The sequence below is a fragment of the Chamaea fasciata genome, unplaced genomic scaffold (genome assembly GCF_029207755.1).
Source record: "Chamaea fasciata isolate MVZ Bird 193981 ecotype frontalis unplaced genomic scaffold, bChaFas1.0.hap1 SCAF_1, whole genome shotgun sequence".
NCBI lineage: Eukaryota > Metazoa > Chordata > Aves > Passeriformes > Sylviidae > Chamaea > Chamaea fasciata.
Window position 1 is genome coordinate 75,960,319 of NW_027094086.1, and position 24,887 is coordinate 75,985,205.

At 35.6% G+C, this 24,887-nt stretch overlaps 1 long non-coding RNA gene across 1 annotated transcript; it reads left to right on the forward strand.

The window, feature by feature from the left end:
• The first annotated feature begins 1,956 nt into the window (after positions 1–1,956).
• LOC136302626 (uncharacterized) lies at positions 1,957–24,887 on the forward strand. Its single transcript, XR_010724098.1, has 3 exons — positions 1,957–2,088; positions 5,481–5,587; positions 24,653–24,887. It is a non-coding gene; the product is annotated as an uncharacterized lncRNA (long non-coding RNA).

A 24,887-nucleotide genomic window follows, 5' to 3' on the forward strand; every position in this document is an offset into this window, starting at 1 on the left:
CAGTGTTTGACAACCCTTCCAGTGAATTTTTTTTCCTAATATCAAATATAAACTTCCCCTGGTGCAACTTGAGACTGTTTCCTCTGTCTTATTGTTGGACATCTGGAAGGAAGCACCAACACCCACCTGGCTACAGCCTCCTTTCAGGTAATTGTACAGAGCAATAGTCTCCCCTCAGCCTCCTTTTCTTCAGGCTAAACAACCCCAACTCCCTCATCCACTCCTCATCAGATATGTGCTCTAAACTCCAGGCCCTTTTCCACTGGGCCATTTTCCAGACAGTTTTTCACAAATGTGTAAGTGCTGCCTGGGGTTGTTGTGACCCAGGTGCAGGACCCAGCACTCTACCTTGTTGAACCTCATACAATTAGCCTTGGCCCATCAATCCAGCCTATCCAGAGGCTTCCCACACTCCAGCAGCCCTGCTTGGTGTCATCTGCAAACTGACTGAAGGTTCACTTTATCCACTTGTCCAAATCATTGATAAAGATACTTAACAGGGCTGGCCCCAGCACTGAGCCCTGGGGAACACCACTTGTGACTGGCCACTAACTCCATTCCCCACCACTTGCAGGGCTCCATCATCCACGCAGTTTTTTACCCAGTCAACAGTAAGAAATGCAGAATTCTGTGGGAAAAAGTGTCAAGGTCTTTACCTGACATCCAAGGTAGATGTCCTCGGTCACTGCACTCCCTATTTGTCAGAGAGTCTAAGACTGTCATTTGGTGATCATTGATGAAAAAGTCAAAAGCCGGTGAGCAAACAGAAAGCATTGAAAGTTTTCATATTAAAATATAGTCATTGTTAGCAGTGTCATCCAGTGGCTATGTGAATAAACTGCAGGAGCCAAGAGACTCATCCAGGAAAGGATTGTTCTAGTAGGAAAGATTTTCCTGATGCTATCAAAGTATACTTGAGGAGTGGGAATCTCAGCTAAGACCAAACTCATGGCTCTCTGAGCTGGCAATAACAGAGGTGGTCACTGTTCTACTTGAAGCTGAGGAAGAGTAGGCTTTGGAATGTAAGCTTTTTAATTTTGCTTTAATAAATTAATGATTAATAGCTTTAGTGTATCAAAATATTTGGACTCACAACATAAACAGGGCTGGTTTAGCTGTCTTCTCACATACCTATAAAACAGATGAAACAGCTCTGTTTCACATGTATTGATTTGCCTCTTCTGCTTTCTAATATTTGTATGGCTATTTAATCCAGAACTTCTGGAGAAAGATTAGGTCCGCTTTTCTGTCAGTCAGATAAAACCACTCTGAAAAGTCTGTCCCTTAAGTCAAAAGCCATCTAATACAGAAAAGACAGTGGCAGTGGAGGGAAGGATGACCTAGTCAGCAACAAGAAGGTGGTTATTTTAGGGAACAGAGCTACAGGGTCAGCTTCACATTTTGAATCAATGAGTAACAATCATTAGCTTCACATTTGTTCTGAGGAATCAATGTTGAATTGATTGAAGGTGCATAAGAATGAATTCTAAAATAATTTTAAATTTTTTTTTTAGCAAGGTATTAAGGCTTTTCAAAAGAAAACTTTGTTTAAACAGAAGCCTGAAAGGAAAAAAAAAAATCTTTTCTTCAGATTTATTTTTCTGCCAATGGTCAGTAACTTAAAGAGACAACATTGTGAAAAACAGGTCATTCAACTAGGGTAATTATTTTTAGGCTTTTTTTTCTAAATTGGGATGGCAATCTCTAATGCACATGGTTCAAGGCCCTATCATCTTAAACCTATTTTTTCTTAATTAAACTGGCCATCTGTGAGTAACTAGAGGATTTCTAATTCAAATAAGTTAAGAGAGTATTTCTTGGCATGTGTGTGCAATTTTTTTACATCATATTTATGATGTGGTGTAAAACAACAAAGCCTCAGTGAAGTAATTTATTGAAAAATCCTATTCATATTTTTTTTGTTTAAAAATATACATAATTTCTCTACAGATATTATTTGCTGCTCTTGAAGATTTTCACAGAAACTTTTAAATGTTTCTCTTAGTGGAGATGCCTATGAACATTGCAACCTTGGGGTGTATAAATAAATTGGATTTCTTTCCAAGGAAACTAAACTAAAAGATGCAGGTGAGTTTCAAATGCTTTTCAAATTCTGGTGGAAATGCAAGTTTGTAAGACCCAAAAGTTGGTCCTGCAGGCAGTGTTGAATATTTTGCTTATTGTCTAGCAGACTATTTCTTCTAGTTTGGCATTTGCTATTTTTTCTTAGAAAAGACATGTGAAGTCTAATTTCCGAGGTAGAATATGATAATTATTCACACATAAAATATCCTTTCCTGAAGTGACTATTTATTTTTTGTGTAAAGTTATTCCATAATTGCTTGCTTTTGTTTATAGATTCCAAAAATATTTATGGCAACTTAACTCTGGAGGGTTGCTGAGTGAATTCCTGGTAATATATTTCTGGAATATGTTATTTGCTGAAAAATACTTTTTCTGAAAAACTACTGGGGTGAGTGGGTGAGGAACCAAACCATAAACTTAGCAGGAAACCTAAAACAATTGTTTTAAGTTTACCAAACTGATATAAGACTAACTTCCATTTCTGTATCCTGTAGCTATCTACTTAAATCTTCTAATTCCCTAAAGCGGTGCTAGCTTTCTGAGTCTTTGGATCATTCCTAGCTAGCAGAAGTGAGAAGTCTTTTCTTTGCTGGAAGTGGTAGAGTGCTAGCTCTTGGACACCACAGAATTGTAAATCCTTTCTAGCCATGTCATCCCATTGTGACGTAGTTAACACTTCAGATATCATAGATTAAGTCTAGACCAGCAGCTGTTCTCTTATTTTTCATCTGAATCCTAAACTATGCCTTTTTCAGCATTACTTGAAAGTGTTCAAAACCTTTTGTAAATGCCTGAAGTTTGCTGTTAAAAAATAAAAGAAAAAAAATGAAAAAAAAAATCTGGCAATACTTATTGTGATGATTATTGTCAAAACCTGAATACATGAAAAATTTTGACTTAAGGAAATTGAAATATATTCTTTTTGAAATAAGACCATCAATGGTAAGACCAAAATTAGAATATGATATAGGGAGATGAGGGCAAAGTATATATGGAATGATTGCTGAAGTGCTCATCGGTTGCAAAACTAGGTTTGTCAATAAAAGCTGTGCACCTGATGATTCATTTGTCTGCATCTCAATGAATTAGTGTATCACAGGATTTCTGAGACAAAACTCCATTAATTCTTTCTCCGTATGCTTGAAATAATTGTTCACCAGGGAGTGTACTACCACTTTCGGCAAAGAAACTAAACTTTTTTTTACAGCCCAAAAAGCTACATCAGCTTTGAGGCATTAGGAGCCAGAACAGAAATCTAACTCCCGTGAATGTTTACTTGAGGGGGGAAATACATTTCCCCCCTCAAAGCACATGTACCTTTAGGGGGCTAGTTTAGGACACAGATGTAAGAATTGACTTTGTATACTGATTTCAAACAATGTATTTTAAATTCCACCTTTCCTTGTATAAAACTGTACCACCTAGTGGTCTAAACTTGTGAAGAAGAAATCACCTACATTAGAACTAGTAACTGCTGGAATAAGTCATGGATCTGGAAAACCAGTGTTAGAATCCCCTAATTAAATGCTTGATTGTATTAAACCTTTGTAAATCTCTCCTAGATTTTTAAAATTGCTGATGCTCAATATATTTTTATTCCTATGGAAGCTGAAATATTTGATTATTACAAATAATCCATCTTAGTTATTTTTACCACAAGAAACAATCAGTCCTAGGCCCTAATTACCATAATGAATTTCCTGTAAATACAGAGTATTAGCCCACTAAAATGCAAGTGTTATTTGGGCTGCACTGATTTCCTGAGTTTCCAAAAGTTACTACTCATATATGAACTTCCTTAATTTTCCAAAAAATATGTCGTGCTTTCATGCTGAAAACTGAGCTGAGATTTAGACCCTATTTGCTTTAATTTTACTTGTACATGAGAAGTTATTTCAGAGAAATGGGAGAGGAATTTAAAATCCCTGATGTCACAAAGGAGATAACCTTATATAGAAAAACGAGTCAGCATAAACCTTTTCAAGACAAGACTACCATCTTGTGGCCTTTGTGTACAATGACTGGCTGAAGGCACAGATTTTCCATAAAAATAGAAATAACATTCTCTTCTGCTTCTGTTTGTTTCTAACAGTGTAAGTCTTTGTGCAGACAAAACTTATATATCTTTCAATAGAAGTTGTTCGCAAACAAAACTTGACTTTTTGTATGGCTGCCATAACAGATGCAGAATAATATTCAAAAGCACAACATAGATGCTTTGTATGAATCAGTGCTGCTGAAGATGTGTCCCGTTAAAGGAGACTAACAAATCAACAAAACTGTGCTAGTCTCTCTGACACACATGAGGTAACTGGACACTGCTTCCTTTTCTGGCAATGATACTGGTTGATGCAAATAAGAGGCAAGGCAAATACTCACCTGATTGTCCTCACAAATGCTGAAATTTCTTTGGAGTGGACTTCTATGGCTTTCTAAGGTGGCTGACTTAAATTGTTTACTACTTTGTGGCACTGGATTTAGGTGCATTTAATGTGGTATTGGAATGTAACTTTATTTTAAAGATAAACTTGTGTCTACAGTATTTCATCTGTACTGTGTTTGAGAGATCTGCCTTCTTAGTGTGCGATCAAAATATCATGATCTATGAAAAAAGGGGCAAAACTCTCTTGATCATACCCATAAAAATGCTTAGACTTATCCTTTTCAGGGCAGCAGAAGAAAATACTGCTTTACTAGAAGACGTTCAGTACAGTCTTACAAATTATATGTTTAGAGTTGACATGTTTTACTATGTCATGTCTTTGCAAATTTATACTAGCAGGGCTTTGTCACTCTGATTTTTTCAGCCTTCTAATGTTTACATTCTTGGACTGGAGTTCTCATGTATTGTAACATAAAGTAAATTGTTTTCGCATTCCTTTCTGTGATGGACTTCTAGTTTGACCAGTGAAGTCAGAGAAGTGTCAACCTCATAACCCAATCACTGATCAAACTCCAAAACCTATTTAAACCCTAATCCCCAAATAAATTTCTTTCTTTTTTTACCCTGACACTAACTGTGTAAGTGTCCTTCTTTTCGTGTCCTTCTGGTGTCAGGGTTCACTTCCAGTTAATAGCTCAGAAGACATGTACTATTTTTACTCTTACAAACATGGGTATTGCCCTGCTATAACAACATCTACTGATCCCTGAGTTAAATCTCCTTTCAAGAGAGGAAAGATTTCGGGCTTCTTTGCTCACTCCAACTCTGCTACCAGATGCACACAGCTGGGCAGTCCAAAAGCAGATCTTTCCAGCAACAGCTGAGGAAAAATAAACCTTTGTGGCCCTTGGGCTTTTCCCTGTCTTTTGTCATGAGGTCACCAGGAGGCCCAGCTGTTCCTTTGTGTTCCATTGGTTGCAGATCGCACCTGAGCATCTTTTCTGACTTCCAGGTACTTTAGTATGAAGCTGTGAGAAGAGCATGGCTATGTCCTCTCAAGGATGTTGAAGGACAGCTGAACAGAGCAGGATGCAGCCTTTCTTCTCCAGAGTGACACAAGTCAGTTGTGCAGCTTTTCCTCACGTAAACTGTGTTCTGTCTGCATGCTCACCAGGGCCTCTTGGGCATTTGCTGTAGCTTGCTAATATAATTGGTTATGTGGTGAGTACTAAACTAGGCTTAATCCTCCTCCCATGGTCTGGCAAGTGTTAGAATTGTCTTTGCCCATACTGTTGGCTTGAGTCTGATGAGCAGTGTGGTGAGAGTGGTGAGTAATGGACACAGTGTGGGACACCTGCCTGAAATTAAGGTGCCTTGAAAAGAGTGGGCACAGGCTATAAGGACCTTCCAATAGCAACTGGAGATGGTGTCAAAAGTTTTATTAAAATCCATATAATTAATTTCTACTGCTTTCATCCCATTGAATGATTAATTTCATAGTAAAAAGTTATCAAGCTGACCTGACAAGGTATAGTAAAAGTTTTTTAACTTTCACTTTGCAGTACATCAGACAGTCAAAGTTGATGTAAAACTCTTACATTTGATCCAGATTCTTGCAGGAACATTAACTTTTGGTGTTTACCCTTTTCTTCTTGTTCTACTTATGTTGAGACAAAGTAATATGGGAGAATATAATGAAAAGTTTTAAACACAAGTTTACTGTCTTTCTTATTTATGAAGAGAACTGTAATCTTTAGTATGATTTTTTTTTCCCCAAAGATTTTATTGCTGCTTAGTCTTTGATAGGACTGATTCAAAAAGCATCTAAGGACAGCCTGCTATATATTCGTTTTTCACTATGACTTAAAAAGAGTAAGGTAATACAAATTACCAGAAAAAAACCAAGCAAACCAAGCCTACCTTTTTTCTGAGGCTTGACAAATACTCCATATATATTACAAGGGCAGGCAATTTGTGGTTATCAATGTCAGTGGAATATAAATTATTATTGGTAATGAAATACATAATTCCAGTGTTAATCAACATTAGTTCTCCAAGGCAAGTGATATTTGTGGGAATGAACTGCCACATTAAAAATTAACAGACTAATTATAATTGCTGCAAAACTGACATTACTTGCTCAATCAGTATAATCTGAGATTTCACATGGTTACCTCATTATAACTAGAAAAAAAATTCTCTAAGTAAAATATGTTGTCTGTAAATCAAATAAATCATTAACTACATGGTTTTGTAATTTCATTCTGTCTGAAAGATATTCTTGTTTGTCATGAGTTTGTGTTTTCATAGCTTTTAAGACAAATCATAATTACAATTTAAAAAAAAAAAGGTTAAGGTAAAAGTAAATTAAAAACCCCACAACAAAATCAACTAGAAAAATCCAAAGAAAATAAAAGCATTCATTTTCTCCACACGCCTTTCATTACATGCTTTCTTGCATGTTTTCTCTGTAACTTTTTAAAGTAGCTAATTTTCTCCACTGAAATGTAGAGCTGCCCTAGTCCCATATGATTTCGTGTTAGATTGAGTAGTATCTATTAAATTCAGTTTCCTCTACAGAGACATAGGAACCATCTTGGGTTATCAGAAATGCATGAGTGTGTGTGGTTTTATAGGAAGATACAATTTCTAAACATTTAGCTATGTAAAGTGGATTTCAGCTTCTCTGGAGTGCCTCTCATTTACCCCAGAGGCTTTGTGTCTTGCAGGAATAGTACTGAGCAATACATCAAAAATATCTTTTTATATCTGTGCCAAACAGATCCTATTAAAATAAATCAGTTACATGTTCACACCACTCTTCTGGGAGCATGAACACCAATTGGATTAAAAATAATAGTTTGAAAAGCAATTTCATACATCTATGTATCCAGAAAAACATCTAAATTAGCATTCCTTAAAATGCAGTTGCTGGAAGACACGCATAGTTAATTTGGTTATTGGATGGACTATTTTTAATGTACCCTTCCTAAACCTGAGCAGTAGATAAAAGTAGATAACAATTTCTGACAAAAATGCTACCCTGCCCAATAAAAGTGTTTTATGTCACAGTCATAGAGTCATGTTGAAAAGGACCTCTCTGTAAACAGGATCAACCAGAACAAGTTGTGCAGGACTGTGTCTGGTTGGGTTCTGAATATCTCCAAGGGCAGAGACACCACAACGTGACTAGGCTAGTGTTTCACTGCCCCCACAGTTAAAATTATTTTTCTTATATTTAAATAGAATTTTATGCATTTGAATTTGGACCTATTGCCACCATTGCCATTGAAAAAAAAAGAAATATTGTCTTCCATTAAGATTATTTTTCTTGATTTTAAAGATGATAGATGTAGCAACCTACCTAATTTGAGCTAGAGTGCATCTAAATGAGCTCTTTATTCTGAATTATAAGACACATACAAAATTTAAGACACAAAGACATGAAGTAATTATCGTGAATTAGTTTTCTCATCTCACCTTCACTCACACTGGCTTATCTCTGGCTTGTGTTCTGTAAGAATAAACCTGTCATGTCCAAAATATTTAAATCTTTTAAAACCATCTGTTCTTCTCTGACAGCGACAGTAAGTCTATTGCAAATGTTTTATTTATTGTGGTATTTCCATGTTCTTCCTCCTATCTTTTCTGTCACCTTTAAAATTAATTCTTCCTCCCCATATCCTTCTGCAAATCCTCGCAACATGGACAATGTCATTGGTACACAAAAGTCAGAATTTTACTTTTCTAGATACTGAAAGACTAACAAAATTCAAAGCATAAAAAGCAAGCCAAAGGAATTTCTAAAGGAATGGATTTTTTTTCCTTTCAGAAGTCTTTTGATAGGCCCTGGTAATTTTTTTCTACAACTGTTTTAGCAACATGAAAAGGAGTTATCAATCTTCTGTAAGTAAACCCCTGCACAGACTGTTCCCAACCCGATATGAGAAAAAAAATAAATTTGAGAATCATATGTCTAAGACAGTTGACCTATAATAGACTCAGATTTCCAAATTAATTACCACTGATTATTGTACCTAAAGAGATAATGAATTGTCTTACAACCAGCGCCTCTTATCTTATAAGGACTATTCTAATGAACTTTACATTTCTTCTTACTTTCAGCATACTAATCCATTTCATATGACTAAATTTTATTCTATTGATGAAATCCTCAGGGTTAAAATGTCATATGTATAGTTCCAGAAACACCATCAGAACAAATTAGCCAATGATAATATTGACCTGATCAACAGGGTGGATTTTTTTTGTTTACTGTCTGTATTAAAGCCAATATTAAATGCTTTCCTGTTTCAGAAATGCCTACTACATTTTTTTAAATTTCTTGCTGTTTGCTTACTTTGATGAGTTGAAAACTTGTCTATCCCATAAAACAGCTTTTAAGTAGCATAATACATTTAGAACAAAACAAAACAAAAAAAAAAACAAACCCAAAAACCCCACCCAAAACCCCCTTTGTTTTCTGGCCTTAAAATTCTTGACTCTGCTAACTATTATTGAAGCAAGCATGGTAGAGCGCACAATCACCATGTGATGGAATTTTATCTTCAAGGATGATGTAAAGTTTTGTTGTCTTACAATAATTGCACTGAATCTTTCACATTCCTGCTCAGGCCATGCTTTCTATTAATTTTTCTGTCCAAAACGATTACTCATCAGCTGTCTCTATTCTCCAGATCTGATAATTTCACATCAACGCTTAATCAATACTCTCTTCCTGTTCCAAGATTAAAACTTCCTAGACTTGTTAGGAAGTAGTAGAGTAGAGAACCTATTGGTGAAAGAATTGAATTGACAGGTGGGCTGAGGTATTCTGTTGCTGCCTGGCCATCAGGATGCTTTGTGGTAAAATGTATTCTTTTTTCATATATTAAATTCATAGATCAGTCATCATTAGTACATTTTTGTTTCCTAGTTAAAGCTGGATGAGTGAATATAAATTTTGCTTCTCTTGCACATATCTCTGAGCTGTAGATGTCACTCTAGGGCTAACCAAATTTTGCAGACTTCTTTCTTACCAAAGTAATTTGTCAAGTGGAGGGGAAGGTGCTGAAAATTTTAATTGTTTACTCCTGAAATATTTACGTTTTTATAGGTTAGCTTGAACAGACAGGATTTGCAGTAAAATTCTTGATCTAAATTATGAATTATGGATAGTGGAAAAAACAACAGTTTTTCAGTACCTTACCTGACTGATATCTCAAGTATTTTTCAGGAAATACAGTTCTAGTGAATACTAATTTTACTGCATCCAGAAGACCTCTAAAACCCAGATAGATGGCTTAGAAATTTTATTTTGTTTTAATCCCTAAAAAACTCAGACATTTTTAAATATATATGCATTTAGACCTGTACTTTAAGATGACTCCCATGTGATGTGTCCAAAGCTGAATGCCATTTAGGTAATGTTAAGCTGACTGGATCTCATTCACTTATGTTCAGCTACAGTAGTGTATTTACACTAAATTTAAAATTAGAGCACCAAAGAAAATCAATTGCACTTGATAAATTCAGAACCCTGTTGGGGACAAAACTGGAACCCTGCTGGTATGGGGAGCAAGGAATTTACAGTGAGCAAGTTAGCATACTAGCAGTCTATTGAAAATAAAAATAGAACTTTCATTAGTCCAGTTAAAATAACACTAACACGAGCCAAAATATCACAGACAGACAGGTCCTGATTCCGGAGTCATCAGGGCAACACAGAGGCTTGTGCTTACTTCTGCCAGGGCTGGGGCCACTCCTGACTGGGTGTGTGACAGCCCCTGGGAACCACCTCAGTGCCCTGAGAGGTATCACAGACAGTGCCTATATTCAAAGGGCTGGGATGACATGGGGCCTGGATTGAGAATGGGGTGGAGTTATGCCCTGGGCCCTGGACCGACAGGGCCAGAAAGTAATGCCCTCAAGAACCTGGAAAAAACACCCTGGAAACTCCAGCTATTTAAATGAGATGTTAAAATTGGGTGTTGTAAATACTGAACCTGTTTCTTTCAGATGTTTTCCTGTCATGTGTCAATTATTAAAAAAGCCATCAATGAACTTTAGGATGCATTTGTTTTTATTCTGTTCCTCTAAAATTTTGTGCAGGAAAGAATAATATACAGAGGTTTCTATCCCTGCAGAAGACCTCAGATGTTATGGATACAATGTTCCCCACTCCACACTGTTCACTTTCTCATTCCAATACCTAAAATTGCTTTCTGAAATCTGCTAAGAGGGTCAGATCCACTGTTAAATGGATTTCAAGGCATTTGAGAAGATAAGAATTCACAGCAAGTTTTGAGCTCTAAAAAAACCCAAGTATTTGAAGCCTTTACTTAAACTGAAGGAAATGACAGGACTGGAACACAGATGACATTATATTTTCTTAACTAAAATTTTTTGATGAATAAACTCATAAAAGTATGCAAAATATTAGAACAGCATTTATTTATTTTTTTAACTACTGTATGTAGTTAAATGCTGATATTTCTAAAAAAAGCCACCCCAATGTTGGATTAGCATGGTAGAATTTAATAACTTTGGTGTAGCCAAATGGATGACTTTTCTAGAGACAAAATAGGCCTTTGGAAAGTAAAAAATAGATATGCTTCAAAAATGAGTGAAGGTACTCTCCCACTTGAGTACACAAATGCAGTAAACATTTATGGAGATTATTCATCTGAAACAATCTGTAATAATTTTTAATGAGGCAGGTAAAACAGCAACTTGAAGAGAAAATTCATCCTACTTTATCAGCAAATGTTCTGAATAGTGCTGGTTCAATTGCTATATGACTTCAAAAACTTTCTGCTCTAAACCAAAACATGTGATAGATATGACCTAATTTCTATCAGAATACATCTCAAAGAAAATCAATGCCTTTAATTATTTATCTCATGTGACTTGCACAGTGGTATAGGCTTTCTTTTTTTCCTCCTATAGTGGTCATCCTCTTTGCAGCCAGCATTAACTCATTTCTTCTCATTCCCTCTCTAACTGTGCTCAGATTTTTCAACAATTATACAAATCCTTAAAAAAATGGTTCCACAAGTCCATAGGGTGAATCATTGCCCTTATTTTTTTCCGGTACATCTTCAAAAATTCCATGCTTTTTGAAAATGATTGCTTTCATATCCAGCTTTTCCAATAGGGACTCTGGGGGAAAAGCTGTTGCCTAACAGAAAACTACCGGTCTCAGCATTAGGAGGCTGTGCTGGAAACTCTTTATTGGACACATATTTGCTCCTTCCTGGCCAGGACTCCTAAGACATTGCTGAGGATCCTTGTTCTGACTGCCTGTGATCCAGCCCAGTTCTGGGCCATTGGGCCTGCTGCTGGAGAAGCCTACTGCCATGAGAAGAACATGTCTGGTTAATTATTCCTAAATTATTATACTTTTTGTGATCTTTTAGTTTGTCTAATTCTTGACCCTTTCAGGCCAAGAAGCCAAATCTGAAAATGAAATCTATGTTTTTGTTTCAATTGCATGTGAAATCTTTTGTTAATATGTAAATATTTCATGAAAAAGAGTCCTATGCAATTTCTTAAACTTTCAAAAGTCATAGTCTGTGTTAGATTGTTTTATAGTGTGACTTCAAATCTACCTCCAGCAGAGACCTTTACAGACAGTGAAATCAATGTGTTCGGTAAAATATTTACATATAATTTTTTGCAGCTTTGCAGTTTGTTACTGTGTGGAATGAAATTATACATTATGATGATTCTTTCTGAAAGTAAGCATTCATCCATATACATTGTGGACCTGTCAAAGATGATGTTTAACTGCTCATTGTGGTGATCTTTGAACTGTTATGACAATGAAAATCCTGGGTAGTCTTTACATAATTTTCTTCTTAAACTATGTGTAAAAACACGAATTTTCTGATTGTAAAGAAATCAGGATGACATTTAAAACCAATGATATTCAGAACATATATGCATCATTCTATTATCTACAATAGGAAGTTTAGCTTCCCTTTGCTGCCAACATTTTTTGCTTCAAGAATGATTTAAAAATAAGGAATAGTTAGTTTCGTGGCCTAACGAAGATCTATAATCTTCACATCAAGTGCTGGGTGATTAAACAATCACACATTGCTGTTTTAATAGAAATAAAAATAACAAGTTACAGAAGTTCAGAATCCAGCTTTCTTTAGTGCAGGATTGTCTCAGCTTACTGACATCAGCTCCAAATGGCATATTTCCCTGCCCCCACAACATAGGTCTTGAGTAGAACAAGCTTTATGACATGACACATAGAGAGCAGAAGGATTCCAGCCATAGGAGCCTCATGAATTTCAAGAAATACTCAGACAAAGCAGAGTATGATCATGTTGGAGGTTTTTGAAATAACTTTGAAGAACTTAACTAGATGTTTCTATCACAACAGACACGTAAGTCTCAAGAAAATTGTTTTTTCCTGTAGCAGACTATAACCTTTGTAACAATGGGGTACTAATCATACTAGAAAAGAACATTACTTATGGGGAAAGAATTGTGGCAGTTGTAAGATTTTTCCCTTGGAATGACATTTAAATTGCTTAAGCAGTGCTGTGTTGTTTATTTTTAAACAAAGTTGAAGATTTATTAGTGTAAATAAACAAAATGAAAGAGTAGCATGCACAAAAGTCAATAATTTAGGAGATACTGTGTCAAGACCACAGCAAGTAGAATTAACCTGTGACATTGTAGCTGTGGTAAACAAACTGCAGTAATCAATAATGAAATTAATCAACTTCAGATAAGTGAACAAAGAGATTTGCCTCTGATTTCAGGTCAAAACCCAGTCAAAGGATTCTTCCTCCAGCTGATGCAAAAGTGTGTAGGTGTTCAATCGAATCCTGAATGAGCAACTGATGAGATTAATCTACGTGTACTTAAAAGACGGTAGAGAGTTCTTCAGCATGGAAACACGCACCTCATCTCCAAGCTGATCTTACTAAAAGTACAGGATCAACTATGGATGTTGTGCTCAGCACTGTTATGGTCTGTGATATGGAAGCCTCTGGTGAGGTTGCAAAGAAGGAAACATTATACTGTGTCAGCTGTGTTTCTCCCTTCCCTCTTCTCCAAATATTTTTTGTGTGGTAGATGGGAACTGAGAAGATGAAGAGGAAGCCCAGGGCACTGCTTGTGAATGTGATTGTGTGCAGATGCAAAGATCAATGGAGAAGAAAAGATAACTCTCACTTAATAGCTTTGAAATGGAATTCTGTAGTTTTTGGGACTACAGTTGCCCTGCCAGGCTGTTGAAAGCATCCTATCTATGGCAAGATGCACTTTTCAGTTTGCACACTTTTGTTTCGTACCCCTCCATTCTATTCTTGTACTGTTAGTGAGAATGTAGCTTGGGAATTCTACCACAAGCAACTCAAAATCTCTATAGGAATCTGTACTATAAATAAAGCCAAGCTTCTTTAAAATGCTTCATAATTAATATTGGTGGGTTGTCTGTTTATAGAGGCATTTCTTTATTTCTCCTAATCTTACCAAAGACTAAAAAGTATTTCTGCTTTTATCCCTGTGGTTCTGCAAAAGCCACAACCTAAAAGAAGAGATTTAAGGCCCTCCATCCTCAAACTGAAAAATGTGCACTAATGCTATTTCAATATTTTCATTGAGTCTTATATAATTTTCAGTCTTTTTAATTGAATTTACATCCATTTGTAAGTAGAGAAACAAGAGAAAAGTTTTCATTAACATGGAAGACAGATAAAAATGTAACCATGGAGAAACCAAAACCGAGAAAAAAACCGCTCATGGTTTCTGGTTTTGTAAGAAAAACTTTCAGAATTTTTCTGACTTGTCTTCTAGATTTTGGTTGATGTTCTTTATGAATGATTTCGGGGAGCCTTACTATCTAGGTTGCCTGACTAAACAGTTGGCCTTACTAAACAGAGAATGTCACCTGTGGGAGAAGAAGGCACAGTCTTTTCCTGTTTAACACTTTCCTGTTTAACACTTAACACATTTTGAAAATTGAAAGAACTGCAGCACGTGGGGACTCAAGCTGGACCAGTCTTTTACTGAAGGACTGTAGCCCAGCCTGGAGAGGTCCATGAAGACTTGAAGCCTGTGAAAAAGTCCCATGCTGGAGCAGGGAAAACTGTGAGGAGGAAGGAACAGCAGAGAGGAACTCTTAAAAAGTGACCACAGCCTCACATTCCTCATCACCCTTCTTTGCTCTGGGAAAGAAGGTAGAGGAGTCAGGAGTAAATGGTAAAGTCAAGCCTGGGAAGAAGGGGAGAGCTTTGTGTTTGCTTCTTACCACCCAACTCAATTTCTAATTGGTGATAAAATAATTTTCCCCAAGTTGATTCTGTTTCACTCACCACAATAACTGTTCCAAACGTACCAGAGTATGTATCCTTGTGCTCAGTAGCACTAAGTGAACAAATCCTTGGAAGAAAAAAAGCAAATTGCTTTTGCAACCCTTAGAAGAATTTATTGTCTTCAGAACCCTTTGGCTGTTTTCCAGTTTACTTATCCATCATGTTAAGACTTTGGTTCGTAACTGCCATCCATTAGTTTTATCTGATATCACCTATTTCTTTTTCTGGAACTGACAGTGAAAAATGGATTTCTACTTTTTCCACTGCCCCTCATGACCATGAAGACCTCTTTCATATCTCCTTTAGTCATCTGTTCTTCCATTTCCACTGTTCAGTGCACAGAAGCCATTTCAAGTCACTCTTGTAATCCTTTCTCTGTGCATCTTCAAAAATTCCTTTGAATCCTTTTTCAGAGTTAAGGGATCAGTACCCATAACTTTACACTGTAATCAGGATGCTGCTGAACCATGGATTCACAGTATGCCATAAATCCCCTTGTTTCCTTTTATTTTCTCAAGAGTTTCTGCCTTTAAAATGATTATTTTTGATAACTTCTGAATAGTGAGCCAATATTTTATATCTATCTATTATAGTTCTAAGTTTTCAACTGAGCTGTCAGTCAAAAGACCATATTTTTGATCTGATGGAAAGCATCTGATATTTATTTAAAATTAATTTAATCTGTAATTATGACAAAAAATTTGAAATTCTTCTCTTGATTCTGATTTACCTTCAGTAGCTTAGCATCACTAACAAAATTTGTCACTTTATTATTCACTCCTTTTGAAAATATGTTGAATTGCACAGATTCCCTTGGTGATCTTCAATGCTGCTGTTATCTCCCTTTACTGAAAAAAAAGAAAAAACTTTCTGTCCCATTTTTCCAGTGTTTTGATTAATTATTCATCCATTCTTCATCCTGAAACTGCTTTCATAGGTCTTTTGGCATGACAGTACTCTGAGCAAGTAAATATTCACACTCTGCAGAATGGAGTAAGCCATGTTACAATTCCCGACTCAGTTGGGCTCCAAAACCTAACAGAGCAAAGTGATCAGTTTCTCTTTCAAAAAACAGAAATCTATTTTGACTATGTACCATTCAGCTCATGCATTGACCATGATCAAGTAACGGGTAGAAGTGCTCTGTGTTTTCAGCTGCTTAGGCAAGTGTTTTCCATGGCAGAGTAAGTAAGGAACTCTTAATGAATTATTTCTGAACAAAACAGACAGAATTAACATTTTTTCATTAGTCAAAGATTTAGACAAGTGGTCTGGCTGTTCCTAGAAGAAGAGATGTCTTAGAATCAAGAATTTTCCATAGATCACTGCTACATGTTGTAACTGTGTTTACTTGCATGGTAGTAAAACTAAGAGGAAAACACAACAGGAGGAAGATAGCATTCTTTCTCAAAGTATCTGTTGTATGTGACAGAAGGCTAATGTTTCAGTCAATTTTTGGCATGAGATAATTTTTGAATAGTTTACTAAGGATAGTCACTGAGGGACAGTCATGTCTCAGTTGTCATGCAACTGTGTAAATTGGAGGAGAAAAGAACAGATGTTAGTCTTCTTATGCAAAAAAATATAGTTAATGAAAAACACGGTTCATGAGAAAAATGCTTAAATGTATGTCATTACTAATGAAGATGTAAATAATTACCATGGCCTTTTTGTGACTCGCATTTAATGTAAAATGTTAAACAAAACATAACACACATTTCAGTGCAATATGTGTTACCTAAATATGTCATCCAGTTCAAGAAAAAGAATGGCAAGAAAAATCTAGACTTGCTGTTCAGGATGTATTCTGCAATACTGGTTTAATTTGATGCTACGAGATATATGCTTAAATTTGCTATAGATCTCTAAGAATATGAAATTAGTGAGTCAAACCCGGTTGATAAATGCCTTGTGGTCATGCAGAAATAAACTGACAGGCTACAGAATTTTGTAAGATAATGTAATACCATGCCATTGTCAGCAGTTGTCATATGTTATAGAATCTTCTCGTGTTGTATTTTGATCTGAACTCCATTGTTTGGGAACCAAAAAAGTGAAGATATTTAAAATCTAATTTTTAATAGAAATATACTATGCTAGAATGTAATTTTCTAATTTTAGGTCCACAAAATTTTACCAGGATCATTCTCTTCAAGAGAGTTAACACCTTTACAGACACCGTTCTGCAATGCGAAGGTGTGGAAGATGAGTTTCTTTTGTCAATTTAAGAGTCACATGCAGAGCATTAGGTGTAACTCTAATATATTTAAAAAATTAAAACGTGTGAACTATGATTATTCCACAAATGGACTCTGTTGTGAAGCAGGGAGAAGATGAATTCAGGATCCCTTTCTTTCAAGTTATTAAACAAAAAAATCAATCCTCCGACATCATCGTCAAAGCCTACCATTCATCTCACTAAAAATTTTGAGAAATATTCTAAAACTTAGTCGCTAGTTATTGAAATGCCTAAGTCCTTACTTAGGTGAGAAGAAATGCCGACTTCAGGCAGAGATTTTTTCTACTTATCCTGGACATCAAATGTCTTTGAGGAATGATGTCTTTTTCTTGGCTGTAAAAGGACTTTTGGAAGCTAGTTTCAAATGGATAATGAAACTTCAGATAGCTGGAAAAGGTAAAATCTATTTTGAGCGTTGCTATTTTCACAGCTCTAACCATTGTTTATGTAGATGTGTATTATAAACCCTGTGGGATAGTTCAAAATTATGTTTGAAGAGAGATAAATAAAAGTACAGTTCACATGTTCAGGGTACAGAATAAGACTCTCACTTGAGAATTCCTTATATTGCAGCAGAGTGCTCTTTGGAAAAAGTACAAGGAAATATGAGGATGTGAATGTGTGTAATCTAAAACATATTTCCTTGGGTCTGGCTATGGTTAAAAGATATTTATTCTAAAGCACTTTTTGTTCTTGAAATTCTTTCTATGAGGTTTATTTGTATCTTTTGTTCTGTGCACTTTACTGGTTGCACTTTTGGTAGATCCATGTATCAGTAGGGAGGTATGTATGTGCTCTTAAATGTTTTTCAGACATGGCGGTTTAATACGACTGGAAAAGTTGGTCTTTCTTTGGACCCTTGATTACTAGTGTTTTTTGCCAAAATGGTATTTCTGAGATTTTTCTTCCACAGTTTAGATAAATAAATAAGTGAGCCTTACCAAGGTTTAACAAAATTAACTTCACAGTGCATCCTTCAAATATCACAGAATCACAGAATATGCTGAGTTGGAAGAAACTCACAAGGATTGTTAAATCCACCCTATCTCTTCACAGGATCATCCCCAAAAGCCACACCATGTGCCCAAGCATTGCCCAAACACTTCTTGAACTCTGACAGGCTGGTTGTGTAACCACTTACCTGGGGAGCCCGTTCCAATTCCCAACCACCCCCTGGGTGAAGAACCTTTTTCCAATACCTGACCTAAACCTCCCTGACACAACTTAGGCCATTCCCTTGAGTCCTGTCAGTGGTCACCACAGGGAAGAGATCGGTGTCTGTCTCTCCTCTTCCTCTCATGAGGAAGTTGTGAACTGCAATGAGGTCTGTCCTCAATCTCCTCCAGGCTGAACAGACCAAGTGACCTCATATAGCTTCCCCTCAAGGAAACCATCTTTGATATAGTGGGTTCTTATTTATTCAGAAAGATTTTAATTTTAGGACATTCCTTTCTTTAAAAAAATGACATGCTATTTTTGTACAAAAACTTCTATACTAATAATTATGCATAGGGATTCTAACAAAAAATGACATGTCAGTGCTTGTATTTAAACAGTTAATAATTTGAAAAGTATAAATCTCAGTTATTCAATGCTTTAGAGTCAGGTTGTTAAATCTTAAAACTGTGACATTATTTTCAAGGTCGGTACTGTTGCCTTTCATATTCCGCATATATTTTTTGCAGTATACTTCATCTTTGATCTTCTATTTTCCTTCCAGAGATGAATATTTGAGGTGTGTTAAAAGTTAATTCAACTAGGGAGTTTCTAGGTTATAGGATTTCTGAAAACACTGATTATTATTTTCCCCTCCTTCTTTCTGTGTCTTCCAGTTTCAGTTTTATACCTCAGGAATGCCATCACTATCTTTGACCTGTAGTCAGAGAAAGACCTTTACGATCTCTCAGCATCCTTTGAAGAAGTCATATGGATATGCTTATTTTATTTTATACATGTATTTGATAAAATTAAAACCTAAAACAAAATCACCTCTAAAAACATTTAAATCTCTTTTCTGGTAAGAAAAAAAAATATGTTAAAAGCAAAACTCAGGTTATATTTTAAGTGGTATTTTTTTCTCTCTAACTGTAGTATGACACTGATATTTTATCATGTTAACAAAGAGATGTAAGAAGGTTCCTACAACATGATTGCAGATAACAGAAAATAATTATATGTTTATGTAGCTGATTATAATGTTGCTACTACCAAGCTCCACAGAAAAAGAAAAAAAAGCTTGTTACAAACCACACCTGATGACAATGATTGTTTCACTGTACGTGTTAGTGAGAAAAGCCACTGCACTACATAGTTTGCATGTGAAAGAATTATATTGAGAAGCCAAAATAATTTATTGTACCAATAGACTTCAAGGGAAAAAGTAAATCTTTTCCTCTAACTAGTAGCTGGGAAAATTTCCACCATGACTGGACATCCTGCTGAAATAATTAATTGGCTTAGGTTTTATTTCTTTTCACACAATAGAGTTAAAACTGTAGGAAGGCTTTGCCTTATGCTTTCATGCGGTCCGAATATAATACAGAAAACACATTTTTATTTTTTTATGACATTCAGTATCAGGTTTTTTTATAAATGTAGGAAGGACAATTTTCTAGGAATGTAATACAATAAGTGTATGATAGCTCTGGAAGAGCAGTCAATCTGTAATTGAACCTAAATCTTTCTTTGTGATCATAGGAGCACCTGGATGCCCCTATAAAATACTGACAGGTATTCATGATTCAACAAGTTTCATATTTTTAATTCTATGTATTGAAATTTATTTTATAATTTATTTCTAAATTATATAATAATATACTTAATTATGTTAGTGTGTGAAAACACAGGTTTGAGAATCAAGGAATGTAAATATTTAGTACTTAGCTTAAGAGGAAACATCCACAGGGTCTTTTACTTTCAGGGCAATGCCATCAGAAATCACTAAATACTTTCCAAATAAATAATCAAAAGTAATATATTAGTATTTGTCTGGTTTCTGAACAAATAAACATTTGCCAGACTGCTATAAACAAGTTGTATTACCCAATTAATTTTTGTAACAGTATTAAAATTTTGTCATTAAAATCATGTTGCACATTTATTACTGGTTACACAACTCAGTCTACTCAAGCATCATACATGCGGAATTTAAATCGGAAAACATTTTTATACATTAAATTTACAAAGAAATTCTCAGTAATACTGCAGAACTTTTCATGTTCTATTAGACACCATAAAATATTAATATTATTTGGGATAGGGTTATAACCCTCACTCTGTCAAATAAATAAATATGATATTTATTAGAAATTGCTTTCATTTAACCTTGGGGTTTAGTTTCTTATTTGTCTTTTATAATAAGAGGGCATGGTATAACAGGTCAGCTAGGAACTCTGTGTTATTGGAGAACCATCAAATAAAACCTACAATAAAAGAATAAAGATTTATTCCTTTATTCTAGGATGTGCTACTTTACAGGAGTATAATATGTAACATTTCCTTTTCACTTAAGAATATAACAGTTAATATATTATTAATTCAGAGAAAACAAACTCTGACATATTTCTAATGTTAATTTTCTTAGAAAAAAAATGGGGTAAGAGGGCCAAATGCCATAAAACATAACACTGATACGAAATATGGTAATCCAAATTGTTTCATAAACTGTTTTCAATGTGTCCTTATTGATTTGTGCTGAGAAAATATATTCAGCTCATACTGCATACAAAGTGTGTCAACGTTTTACACAGAGCTGCTTATGTAGCTCAGTGCAGAGCTCTGCTTAAAAAAAATTGATGGTGCCATATGGCTCTCTGCTGCTCAAGGCCTCAGTCTCCACTTCCACTATTGAAAGTTTTTAATGTCAAAACAGATCAAGCACAATGTCACTGAAGAAAATTACCTTAAGGCAGATCTAACATAGAAGGCAATCTATCATTTAAAGGGACAATTCTCTTATGCTTATTTAACATTTTTCTGATGTTTTGGAATTTGAGAATTTATGGTTGACACTAAAGATTAAACTAAAAATTAAACAAAAGAGTCTGAGACTTACCTAATTAATATTTTCCCTTACAAAGTGATTGCTCATGATCAGATGGGGATAGAAGAAGGGTGATATCCATTCTCACAGTTTTCTGCATGGCAGAAGTCAAGCTACATTTGTAGACAAGTCAATATGATGACCTGCTGAATGTAAGTGCCAGCCCCTAAATCCCATTCAGCCCCAGGACAGGACTTCCAGTAAAGATTTTACGCAAGTTTTCTGTGGTTCAGTTACACTTGCAAGTGTCAGTAACTCTTTATCATTCATAGTCTTACAGAACCATGTAGAAGTTCTGTTTCAATGCCAAGCTTCTCTTTGCCAAAACATAGGAACAAACAGTACTTGCGTCACAGATTAAACTTTCAGAGGAAAGGTTTAAAAAATTAAGAATGAATGACCATGAAGTCATATTACTAAACACTGAAATAGTGCAGCATTCCTCATTATTCTGCTACATAAAGAACTATTTTTAATATTTCAGTCCATGGAAAGCAGTAGCTATTAGCAATGCTTATAAATTAATTAAAGACTAGTTAGGTCTGCTAGCCAGAATTTCTTTGAAGTACTGTTTGTAAGAAATGGGTGTCAGGTACAATTTGTCTTCTGATTTGTCCATAATGTACCAGAAGGTAAAGCTGATGTTCAGAGTGTGTAACATTAAGGATATTTTTTAATTTATTAGTACCAATGGAAAATATCTTCTATTCAAATACATTTTTCAGTTTTGTGGTGTTTAGTTCAGCATTTCTGTCTTGAAATGCATTCTTGGGTAAAATGTGGAATAGGAAAATCATGTTTCTGAGGGGAGAAATGTTTTACTCTTGGTATTTACATTTCTCCTTTCTGCATGACTCTGTGTTTGTAAACTGAATTTATGAATTTGCATCAACATAGGCAGAATTCTCTGATATTTACAGTACCCTGAAATTTCGACCTTAGCAGCTGAGTCGTGAATCTTTCACATTTTGTATAATTTAGTCATCAGTGTCTCAATGTCTTGATTGATTGTTCAATTTTCAATTATATGTTATATTAGGCTTATAAATAGAATCTTTGATCACTGTGCATAGAGTATAAGTTCTTCAATTTTGATTAGAGCAGCCAGAAAATGCTACATAAATAATTTCAAACCCTGCAAATCAAATTATATTTTCCCTTTTGAACTGTAAACAAAAATCTATCACCATAAAAACCCAGTCTTTTAGTTACACTGGTATAAACTGGACTATGTAGACTTCAGAGATAGCAGTTTCAGCCTATAAATTTAGCACATCCTAGTTTCTAGAGGAAAGAAAAAAGAATATTATGAGAAAACAATACTCATAAGCAGAGGGAAAAAAATGTGAGGTTGGGGTGGGATAGAGAGGGTCCCACATTTGGGACCTTGACTTCTCTTTTTGGGAAAGGGTCCACACTGACTGTTCTTTATGATCTCCTTGTCCTGCTTATCCTTGTGCATTGTTTCCAAGAAAAGTTGATGTATTACTTTCTCAAGTAATAAGGTCAGGACAACTACCAATAGTTGCTCAGATCCTTCTTGATTTTCTTGAATGTAGACATAATTCATATTTCCCAGCCCTAGGGGAACTCTGCTTTTAAGCAAGACCCCAGAATGATATCATCCAGCACTTCTCACGGATGCCTTGAGAGGTTGTCTAGCACAAAGGCTAGACCATGTTAAAAGAATAAAGTAGGTATTTATTTAAAAGGCCTTCAAAGGCTACAGCTCAGGCAGTACAAGGACCTGGCTGAGGCTGCACCCAAGATGGATGACAGATCACATGTTTTTCACTTTTATAAATTTTTGTTCACTTACATACTTGGGTTAATTGTCCAATTACAGCTTCAGGTTATGAAGTCACATCCTCACAGTTTGCTCTCCTCAATTTGCTGTTGTTTATAGCTTTTGGGACTGAAGCTGCAATGGTGTCATTGGTTCTCAGGCTGGAAAGGATTGTTTTGTCAACTAAACTGTGAAATAAACTGCTAGCACTTGACATAAAGTTCCGAGTTATATACTAATGCAGTAGAGAATCTGGAAAATATGAAAGCTAAATTTAAGGCATCATAACCATCTGGGATATCTTCCAATCATCTCTCTGATTTCATGGGCTTGTAGAACTCCAGTTACCTTAATTGGTCCTTATTTAATTTTTCTGCTGTGTGTTGTTTCCCCTGTGCCACACTGCCTTGAGGCAAGGATCTGGGAGGCTTGAGGGCTAATTTTATCACCAAAGACAGAGACAAAGAAGCTAGAAAGAACCTTTTCTATTTCTGTGTCTGTTGGCAAATAAAGTTCTCTAGGTATGGGAACATACTATTTCAGTCTGTCTTTGACTGGCAAAGCAACAGTAGAGGCCCTCCCTGTCCTCCCCTTCCACTGCCAAATTCAAATGCAATTAAGCTTTGCCTTTTGTTATTCCTTCTCTTCATGCTTGGGTGATGCTTTCTGTATTCTTGGTAGAGCCTGGATCATTGCAACCATGTTAGTTTGGGCACAACTATCCTAAGAATTCATCATTTGTAAAAAACACCAATATGTTTTAGAATTATCTCAATGAAATGTCTATTACAAAATGTTGCAAAGTGATGATATTATTGTTGATTATTGTTGATGAATCAAAGCCAAGGATCTCTTAAATGAGTAATCTAATAATGTAGACTTTGTTTGTATAATGATATTTGTGCTCTGTTAATAAAAGATAGATGTGGAAAATCTATTATAAACATTATGCTCACATATGTTCCCCTTTACTTCATCATGTCACAAAGATTTCACAGTTTTAAGTGGATTTAAGCAACATGCATAATTCACAAAGTAAATGAGCTGAATAGTCAGGATGCAAGTAAGATTTAGAAAATGGCTGCGAGAAAGGTTCAAATGTATGACCTGAGACTGTATACTTAAAACAGTAGTATTTGGCTTGTTTCAGCAAATCTAACACAGGGCAGTGATTGCACTCATGTTTCTGTCAGTGGGCCTGATTCTACATTCATTAGTGACATTTAATACCTTACTTCATATGTAGTCTTTTGTGAAATTAAATCTGTATAATTATTCAGTGTAAGTAAAGGTAATGAATTTGAGCCCAGTGAGATTGACTCAAGAGACAGCCTATAATTTGACATATCGACACTTACTGCTTGCTGGCTTCCATCTGTTTCTCAGTTTAACAAAAACTCTGTTTACAAAGCTTTTAAATGTTTCATTCTGCTAAATTTGTGAAGGTCAAATTCTAGACATGGCTGAATCAAACAATTGAAATAACAGCAAATGATAAAAGATGAAGGAAGTATTTCTGCTCAAGCAGTTGATGACCAGTAAATATCTCCAACAACCTCAGCATGAACTTGTGTTCGTGACTTTGCGCTCTGTACAGACTCAAGATGGAATTATCCTGTTTTTGCTGATATCCATGTTTCTGGTTGTGCTATGTTTGTTTGTGGTGATTTCCTTCACAGTAGTTAGTATGGGGCCGCGTTTTGTATTTGTGCGGGCAACAGTGTTGATAACACATTATTGCTGAGCAGGGCTTACATAGTCAATGCTTTTCTACTTACAGTGCCCTGACAGTGAGAAGGCTGAGGGTCCACCATCTGTTTGGAGGGGACATAGCTGGAACAGCTGACTCCAACTTACCAAAGGGACGTTCAATACCATATGATATCATGCTCAGCACAAAAATCTGAAGGAGGAAGAAGAAAGAGAGAGACATTTTGAGTGATGGCATTTGTCTTCCCAAGTTGCTGTTATGTGTGGTGGAACCCTGCTTTCCTAGGGTTGACTGAACATGGGAA